Consider the following 10,276-nt stretch of genomic DNA (forward strand, 5'->3'; position numbering starts at 1 on the left):
ATCATGGCTGAGCCGGCAAAAAAGAAACAGAAACTTAGGAAAGCATTGTTGGGAACAGAGAAAGAGGAAACTGCAGATTGATTGAGCGAGGAGTAAGACACAAGTAAACATCGGAGCTGCAAAACCATCTATTCCGAAGCTGTAGGGGGAGCTCTAGAGAAACCTGCGAGCAAAAAAGCGAAGAAAAGCGAAGAAAAGGCCAAAACTGCATGACGCCTCTTTAACAGCCTGGTAATGTTAGTGTGTGATTTGAACCTCCGGCCCAATCTTTCATAAGTTTATAGAGACACACTCTTTGAATCCTTTACATTACAATACATTGAATATCACATAGAAAAACTTAATTTATCATAGCAAACTAAAAGGCCCTTGAGTAATCATGACAACATAGTACAACTCTGTCCGCTGCTGTTAGTCATGTCTCAGTGGTGTGTAATGAGGTACATAACAAATGTCTGGCTGTGGGGGCGGCACAGCTCAGGCTACTCCTCAAAAATACTCAGTTCATTTCCTGTCTCCTTCCTGTCTCCTTCTGCCTGTCTGCTTAATGTTTTTTTTTTCCTGGCTGTGTGAGCTCTATTACTCGGTGCTGATTCCGCCCCCTTTCCTTCTTCCATAAAGACTCACAGATTTAGGACAGCAGGGTACAGGTCTTCTTGTGTAGTTTGTATAATTGTTTTCACAGCTGTCCTGTACAATCAGGGGCTTTGAAAGGAAAGTGAATGACACCTCATAAGGGATGGAATCATACCAACCCCAGGGTCTGATGCTGGGAGTGGCCCCAGGCCTTGGCTCTTGTCTTAAAACCACTAATGCAACTTTGATGAGGACTGCATGATACAACTAATGCAGCCAGCCGTGGAACTATAAGCCATTACTCCAAAAGTCAAAGTAAAATTCAACCCCTGCTTTGAATGCTGTTCGCCTGAGTACTCAAATGTTCCTGCCAGAAAATACACAGACCACCCAATGTTGATGTTTTTACTGTAAGAGAGACAGAATGTACATTTTTTCTGTCTGAGAAAGATTTTGGAAAGTGATACCGCCTTTTTGGTCGTTCTCCTCTTGCTTTCAAATAAAGGCAATGCAAAATGGACAAATGTTTCACACTAACAAACCAGCCATCCCAAGCCATTATGCAATCGATAGAGCAAACTACCGGTGGGCTGCCACAATCCAAACATCAAAAACTGTCTCAGTTTTAGTTTTGTTTTCAGTCTGTGATTTGAACATCAGAACAAAGAAAAAAATATTTTAGCTACGCCCAAAAATCTTTCATTTATAGTGAAATAAACTTGTTTATGTGCAATGACTAAGCTGAGCGCTCCCATCTCTACCCGTGGGTGTTTAAAGTTTATAGAAGAACTGAAAAAGAGGCAAACAATGTGGGAGGAAGCCACTTTAATTAGGAATAAATAATTGATCATCCAGGCACTGGTATAGCGGGGAATTGTGGTTATGCTCTAAATCATTTTATTAGACTACATCACTTCTAAGTTCACTTTGTCAACATCTGCAAATGTTTTTGAGAAATAAGGGAATTTTCACAAGTGTATTTAGGCCTGGCAAACTTGGTTCCTTTTAAGGATCGGTTTCTTCTGAGTCACTCACTAAACTGATCTGGGTTGTGCGAGTCACTTGAGTCAGTGTAGATCTATAGGCGAGCTTTCATTGTTTCGGACTGTCTGCTAGCCCTAATTGCATTTAAATAAACTACATTTATACACCAAACCTACGGTATACCTAGGTAGGCTACGTGCAGAACATTGTATGTTATTTCAGAAGTGAATGAATGGCTTTTGCTGTAGATTTGCTTTACTCTGACTCAAATGAAATTCATTTGCTTGCCTGCTACAGATCCACTCATGACAACGTAGCCGGCTGATTCGCGCGACTGACTGACTCACACGAGAGCTTGCGGGTCGTCGGGGGCATCAAAGACTCGAGTCCATGGTCTGCGAGGCGAGCCGATCTTGCAATGTTTGGACTGTCTGCTCAACCTAATTGCATTTTAACATTAAACGTTTATACACCAAACCTACAGTAGGCCTTGCCAGGCCATGTGCAGAACATTGTATGTATTTTCAGGAGTGAAAGAATGGCTTTTGTTGTAGATTTCCTTTACCCTGAGCTTGCTCACTCGCTCGTCTGCTACAGATCCACTCATGACAAATTAGCCGGCTGATTCGCGACCCGACTTGTGACCCAACTCGCGAGTCATCGAGAACTCGTGGGTCGTCAAGGGCTCGTGAGTTCTCGAGTGGTCTGCGAGCTTGTCTCTCTGCTCACTCAGTTGCTTGAGTTGACTTGTGGAGTTGTTGCCTACAAAATTGTAAGTTATAAAAATACGTTTTGGCCGCAAAGATGGTTGGGACTAGTAGTAGCTAATGTTGCAAAAGGTTGTAACAGAGTATATTTTTTACACTGTAGTATTGCTATTTTTAATTAAGAAAAGACCTACAGTAACCAAACCACTGCCCTTAAGTCACACGTAGTAGGAATTGCCAAAAACCCTGGATCATTTACCAATGTTTGAGAGTGAGCTACAGATGACATTCAGAAGTTCAGCATCTATCAATCTCTGCTACTCTGAAAGAACACTTGTCACACATTCATCACAACACAGAGAAATAGACAGAGGTTTCCAATGTTAATCTTGATCCTTTTCCTCCCTATTCTCTTGTAATTGTGCACTTCTCAATCATCCTGTCAAATTCTGTCAGCCATTGCATCAATCTATCTGTCTCTTTTCTTGTCTTGCTCTCTGTTCAATGGATCCCCATTAGCTCCCGGAGTGGTTTTTCACTCTAATTTTGGCCAGCAACCAAATAAGTGAGACTCCACTGTGTCTGCCTAAGGGCGCGTCAGGCAACCGGAGTGATACATGTCAGTCTCCATGGTGAAAGACTGCATGTTCTGCATGCTAATATCCAATCGTATTCAGTGGAGTGACAGAGCTGTGGCAATGGTCCACTGAGGGATCGGTGTTTATTCCCAGGGCTCTTCTGGTGCTTCGTAAGACTTACACTTATTGTTACATCTGCTTATAGATCGAAATTCTGCTTATAGATCTAGATACTATTGGATGGATTGGCATTGTCATGGTTTTGTCAAGTTTCTGTTTATTGTAGTGTTTCATGTTTTCTGTTTGTCTATCTACTTCTGTTTTGTTTTGAAATCCACTGTTTGGTTACATCATTGTCACTTGTCTTCCTGCCTTTGGCTGCTTTCCTGCACGATTATTATCTTCGCCCCTAATTTGATTTACCTTTTTGCTTTCAGCTTCCCCTCATCCCAGCACTTAAATACTCACCATTCCCACTTCACCTCTGCTAGATTGTAGTTGTCTATATGTCACTCTTTCCAGTATTTTCTTTCTCGTTTGCGTCCCCGGTGTTTTGGGACTGTAGCCTGTTTCCTGTTTATGTTTCTTGCCTGCTCCTTTTGTACTTTTGCCTACCTGATTGTTATTGGACTGCTGCCTGCTCTTGCTGTACTGTCAACTGCATTGTTCTTTGGACAATAAAAGTACTTACCTTTCATAACCTGTCTGAGTCGTGCATTTGGGTCCACCACTGTACCGTGACAGGCATGGAATTTTTAATCTTGATCCCTTAAGAATAAATCCTACTGACTTAAAGGGGCTTTACTCAAAATACTGAATAAAAACAATGGGTTTTTATTGTTTCACAGCTTTTACAGACTGTCTTGTTAGGGCGGTGTATGTTTCTGTTTCCTGTTTTATTTTGGTAGTGTGTTTTTCTGTCTTGTTTTACTTCCTGTCTTTTGGTTTTCTCGCCTTTGTGATTTTCTGATGTCTTTCACCTGTTCCCAGCCCTAGTGTTACCTTTCTCTTGTTTCCTTGTTACCGCCTGTATGTAGTCCTTGTGTTTTCTTTGTCAAGTCCTTGTATTGTTCAGGGTGTTTGTGGAGTATACCCCATTGTTTCTGTGTACCAGTTTTTGGTATCCTGTTCTCTTGCTTTCTGGAAGGATTTTGCCTGCTGTGTTCAGGACTCTTTTTGTTTGGTATGGACTTGTATGTATTTAAATCCTCAAGCTCAACATTACCTGTCCGTCTCTGCATTTGGGACTGCATTTTCTCAACCTTATGACACCATTCCCCAATATGTGAAATACCTACATGCACAAATTCACCTGAGGAAGGTCTGTGTGACCAAAACGTTATGAAATAAAGTATTTGCATGCTTAACAAATATTTTATTACACAAACATGCGCATGCAGCTCTGATTAAACACACACAGAGGGAGTGGGACTTCATTGTCTGCTCAAGACACCATTACTCCACCATTTCTTTACATAGCAGCCAAAATATTTGTCCGCTGCTCTATTAATGTACAGCCCATTAAAGTGATCCACTGACTTTTTTTCTCTGCCACCATTTGCTTTGGCAATTCTGACATTTCATTTAGTGCCACCAGCAGGTCAAATGTTTTCACTTAGATTGATTGACATAAGTTTGTACAGACGTTTATGACTGACAGACATTTGAAAAATGGCATTATATTCCCCTGATGAAAATTTTTAATAACTTTGATACCACAATTTTAGCTCATTTCTTTATCTTCTATGTTATACTCTCTCTTGTCTAACTGAACTGGTTTTTGCAGGTACTACACAAATAAACTTTCCTTACCTTAACTTTTCATCTGCGGCAACCATCATGTCAAAATATAATTTTGTCCTCCAGCAAAACTGACATTCCTATCAGCATTAGATGTACGTTGTTTTTAGTGCTAGTTAGCAAATGTTAGCATGCTAACACAATAAACTAAAGTGAACAAGAATTAAGGGGCTTTTCAGACACGCCTGGCAACATCATCGTTCTACATTCTGGCTCTTCTCTATATGAACTTTCTTTATAAAAATGAGGGTTATACAAAAAAGTTATAAAAGTATTATTTAATATGGCACAGGTGGGCAGGGCTGTAACCATCTTGTTCAAAGGGCAGCTTCCTCATAAATTACTTCTCTTTCTAAGGCTGTTTTTTACATGACATGACAGGCAGAGAGGGATACTTTGTCTCTCTTCCTGCCTCATAAAGGAGTGTGAAGAGTAGAGAGAGAACCCCATCGATACTAAATCAAAAGAAAAAATAAGGCTCTTGCCTTTCAGATGACGAGTGATGCTGAGCTCCCATCACAAAGTAACAATAATGAAGCATTTTCACCGAGCTTGTTGCAGTTTTATGGGGTGGTGACGCCCTTGGAATTGCATAAAAGACTCTCTGTTCCCTGTCACACTTGCAATGCTATTTCCCATCCCATGGGATTGGAGGGAGAAAGCAAAACGTAATGCAGAAGTGGATGACATGGGATTTCTTTTACATTTCACCTGCATTTTCTGTCCCAACAAATGCTAACTACACTTAATGAAAATACTTCAATTGTGACTCTGTTTTGAAGGGAAATTAACAAAATTGAATCTTATTGAACAGATAACATCATCAGTTAACTGATCTGTGTCTTTTTCGGCAGGATGCTCACAGGGCTTACGATCTTGTTCAATCGTTTTGCTTAGTCAGAGCTGCAGTTGGTGCTCTGTGAGCTCCACGTCAGAGGTTATAATCTGTAATGAGCAACATTATCATTAGTGGGCAATTTTTGTGTCTGAGAAAGAGGGTGGAAAGAAGAAACCCAAGACAGAAACAAAAAACAAAATCAGTGTCCAGAAATGGCTGCCACAAGCCAAAGATGCTTTCCAAATCTATTACAGCCTGCTGTTGCCATAGCAGCCCACCTAAAATCCTTTTCTCACCAACCTTTTCTCTCATTTTTTATGTTACCAAAAGAGGCACACAATGCTGTAAAAATCTCTGTTAGCGTGATGACAGCTGTCACTTTACTAGCGTCGTCATCGGACCAGTAATAAAACTGGAGATAGGCTGTTGATCTAATTGGAAAAGCGTTCTTATTCTTGGAAAGTGACCTTAATCTGGAAGCCTTGTGATCAAAATCTCATTATTTATTCACATAACCTGATCCTATAAGTCAGAAAACCAAATCACTTTTCATGTAACTCCATTATCTCCCCTCTATTGTGGTCTGCTGCTACGAGCTCTTTCACCTGGGGACAGCCATTAAACTTTTGACCTCAAGTCTCTGCTGCACATCTTAATGCTGCTTTCCAGACACAGTTTTTAGTCCACGACTTGGTAGCATTCCAGGCAAAGTGACCACAAACCCTTCTAGCCAGCATTAGCTTTAGCTAGCTAGCGGCTACCTACCGTTGACGTTAGCTAGTGTTAGCTGGTACTGGCAATTTCTAGTCTGCGACATAGTTTGGGCTTCGTTTAAGAAACTCAACCTGCAGTAGTACACAATCATGTGTATTGTTTTAATTAAAATGTGTGGAATTACTTTACGTTGCCTTTTTATGTCTATTTATTTCCATTTCTCACTGTTAATCACCGGCATCTGTACAGAATAAACAGGGGTCAACATTGTTGTTTATACGTGTGTGACGTCAAAACTGTTACTGGGAGTACAACAATCTGCTATGAGTTCATGAGTAGTAAGTTACGGGTTTGACTGCCGTTCCAGGGAATTTTCACGGGTAGAAGGTTGTTAAAACACGCGTTACGGGTTGCCTGGAACGCTGCAGGACTCAATGCCCTAACTGCTGGTAACATCATTATAGAGAAACAGTTCTGTGTTTAATGCATCTGGTGATGTGAAAAAGTTCTGTGTAACAATTTTCAAGATACTGAACCCAAAAGCAGACTAGGACAAGTTAAGTGGAAAAGAGTTTGTATTCATTTGGTTAATTTGAACGTGGAAGCAGGTGATGGGGGCAGAGGATGGAAGTGAGTTGGCTGGAGGTGAAGAGGAGGTCCGATATGGTTGAGGAAACAGATGGCCAGGCAGAGGTGGAGAGAATTTCCCGGGTGAACAGCAGACAAAGGAACAGGAGGCAGATTAGCAACAGGCAAAAACAACTGGACGGCAGAGCTAACTTTCAAAAGATTTGAGCTGATATGCAGGCACAACATACTGGTTTGGCTAACGATCTGGCAAGGAATTAATGTCAGGTCACAGCTTTAATGGTGTAGAGGTGATGCTTCAGGCCGGGTGTGCAGATTGCAGATTGCTTATGAGACAAAGGTGTGGGTAGTTGCAGAATCTCCAGCCTTGCCTTGTTGCCAGGAAACCAGACAGGGTGCGTTCATGGAACTCAGGCAGAAAACAGACTCAAGGGGCGGGGAGTATCACACTCAAATCATCTTGGGCCAACTTTTTGAGAGTTTGGTCCAGTTTGTAAACTTCTGGGACAGCACTGTAGGTAGCGTTTGCAGATGCTTTAGCTTAGTTTGTTAGAAAGTATGATATAGTTTTTAGCAATCCAAAATTCAAAGTAGGTACAACTTCACCTACTACCAAGGTCCATGGAGAAGGGAAAGAACCTTTACAGGTCAGAACTCAACAACTTAATGGTTCATAGCATCTATTTGATTTTCTGCAGAGATACAACTTTTCAAAATTGGAAACACTTTACTATAACCCCTCTGTTTAGCATTTAGACTATATAGACATTTAGAAATGGGTTAGAACACACTATAATATAGTTAACACATACAGTATATGGACATTATTTTAAATGTTTATTAGTATACAGTATTTGTCAACAATTGACATTTTCTATGAAGACATGTTAGTAATAATACAACTGTGTGTTACTGTATTGTCAATGATTATTAATGAATTATGTATTCAAATTTAACCATCTAGGCATGGAACTGCTATACAATGTAGAGTATGGTCTTGTTTTCTGGTTTTAAATCAATGATGATTAGGTGTGAGTGCTCCTAATTAGATGGCAGTTGTATGATATTGTGATCATTGAGAAAATATTGTGAAATAAGAACTAACAAGAACAAAAAGAATCAGACTGTTTTTTTTTTGTATTTTTGTTTTTCATTCCTGCACGATTCTGTCTTCATTGATGGATAAGTGTGTGTTGAAGCTCCCGATGATAGTTAAGCGCTTCATAATGACTCACTCCCACACACTGTGAGCACAGACACTTTCTTCTACCTCTCCTTATGCTTTTACAATAATTTGTCACAGACAATAATTTACTGTAAAGAGCATATTCATGTGGCACATTTCTGTATATAGATGGTAATGTATAGCCTTTGTTAAGCATAGACCCATACTGTACATTCTCATGTGTCTCTGAAGTGACAGTTATGACAAAATGTGTCTAAGCGGCTTGGCATATATTAGCATAGCCAGCACCTCATCACCAAGATGTCACTCTTGACTGGACACACATTGGGCTGAAGTGTTACATCCTGTGAGACTCGAGGGCAACAGAGGAGGAGACACAACCTCTCCTTATATTCTCCTCTCCTCCTATCTGCTCTCTCCTCATACTTTCAGACCAATTGATCTCATCCTTGACTTAAATTAAATCACCATTCTCTATATTTACAGGCAAAGCCAGGCTCATCTAGCACAGAGCATATAAATGAAGTCTTGAAGAAACAACATCAAGCCACAGAGGATTTCTCTCAAACCATCACCTGAAAGTTTAATAACTACTATACATTAGCATAGATTTGCTGAGACAAGGTCAATGGTTATCCATTTCATCTTGCTATTTCTGAGATTTTTTTTGAGACCCCCTTGCCTCTAGGAATTATCGGCTTTTCTTGTTGCTTGATTTGATAAAAAAGTATGGCACAACAAGCCGTGGAAGCAATTTGAAGGTTGTTCAAAGGTCGTGGGCAGCCAACTTTACATCCAGCTCTATCTCCTCCACTGAGGGGGATAAGAAAGGCCCTTGGCGAATTTGAAGGAGGCTGATCCACATGTTATAAAACCAAGCTGCATTTTCACTGTCTAAAGGGCTGATTCAGTCTGTAGGGTTGGGTAAAGGCTGAGCAGTACACTTTCATAGAATTATGAATGTGATCTCGAAATGTGTTTGGCATCAGTTCTACCGCAGGGTGGCAGGGATTTGCAACCACACTGGGAGTATGCCATTCTGGATTTCATAGTTACAATTATTAAAGCACCTGTGATTCTGTCAATCAAAGTAAAAATTTAAAAAGGATTTTTAAAAGTAATTTTGCTAGCAGTAGATCTCAAAACAAAAACTTTATTGACTGTACCCATAAAAAGGTAAGTAAATTAACCGTTTACATTATTTTCCAATATTGAGGTTTTTAGTTATGATGGTACTAGCAGCATGAATCTTGGCATGCCGGCCTGTTGGTTGTTTGAGCAACCATTTCTGTCCAGACCGAACTTCTGGGTGTTTGCTTTAACATTTCTCATCCTCTTCCCCCAGCAGTTTGGCGTTTTCTATTACATAGAGCCCTGAAGCATTTTTTTGTGTGCAAATAATCTGTAAAGTGCCCGTATTATGAAAAAAATCACTTTTTGGTGGATTTGGGGTGTTGTCTCTGGTGCTTCCACATGCATAAAAACTTGGAAAAAAAACTATCCATGCTGTTTTGAGTGGGATAAGTTTCTTAATGTCCTCTGCCTCAGTCTACAAATGAGCTGTTTTAAATCTGCATGGCTTTCTACGTCACAAGACGTGATTGCCGGGACGAGGTGACAAACTGTAGCATGCTAGCTTGTTCTCAATGGCAAAACACTGCTACAACACACACTAGTTCACTATAATCTACAAAAGAACTACTTTCATGTCCCTGTTCTGCAGGTATTCCATGAGCACGCCCTTGTTTAGAAGAAGTCTCCCAGCTAATCCTGCCTTGTACTGACCAAAGTTGGAGAAACTGTTATCTAACTGATGTGATCATGTGTGACTCCCAACAAATATAGTATAGAAGTAAGATGTCTCACTCTGTAGCTAAAATAGAGATGTCTGTAAATCTATTCTGGTACAAACTCAAAATACAATTATGAAGCTGAAAATGTAATATGGGCACTTTAAGTAGGCAAGACCATCTTGCGTTAATGTTGTGTTTTCTTGTAAGTCCTAACTTCCTGCACAGTCTGTTGGTTTACCAAAACAAGTATGAAGACAGAAAGAGATGGAGGTGCGCTGGAGTCCAACGATAAGTGCATCCAGGTGGTTTCTAAACAACCTGAACCTGTGTCAAAATGACAGATGGCGCCATCTAAGCTTAGCATCAATCTCACCCGATGGCTCAGCAGCAGCTGGTGCTGTCTGTCAGTGGGTTGGCTTCATCAGGAACAATGGCAGGTGATTCAGGCGGGGAAAATATGGAGCTAAAACACCTTCACGCATGATCAAGCACAGTCAAAAGTTTGCACTTAG

This window comes from Etheostoma spectabile, chromosome 20 (assembly GCF_008692095.1).
Source record: "Etheostoma spectabile isolate EspeVRDwgs_2016 chromosome 20, UIUC_Espe_1.0, whole genome shotgun sequence".
Taxonomy (NCBI): domain Eukaryota; kingdom Metazoa; phylum Chordata; class Actinopteri; order Perciformes; family Percidae; genus Etheostoma; species Etheostoma spectabile.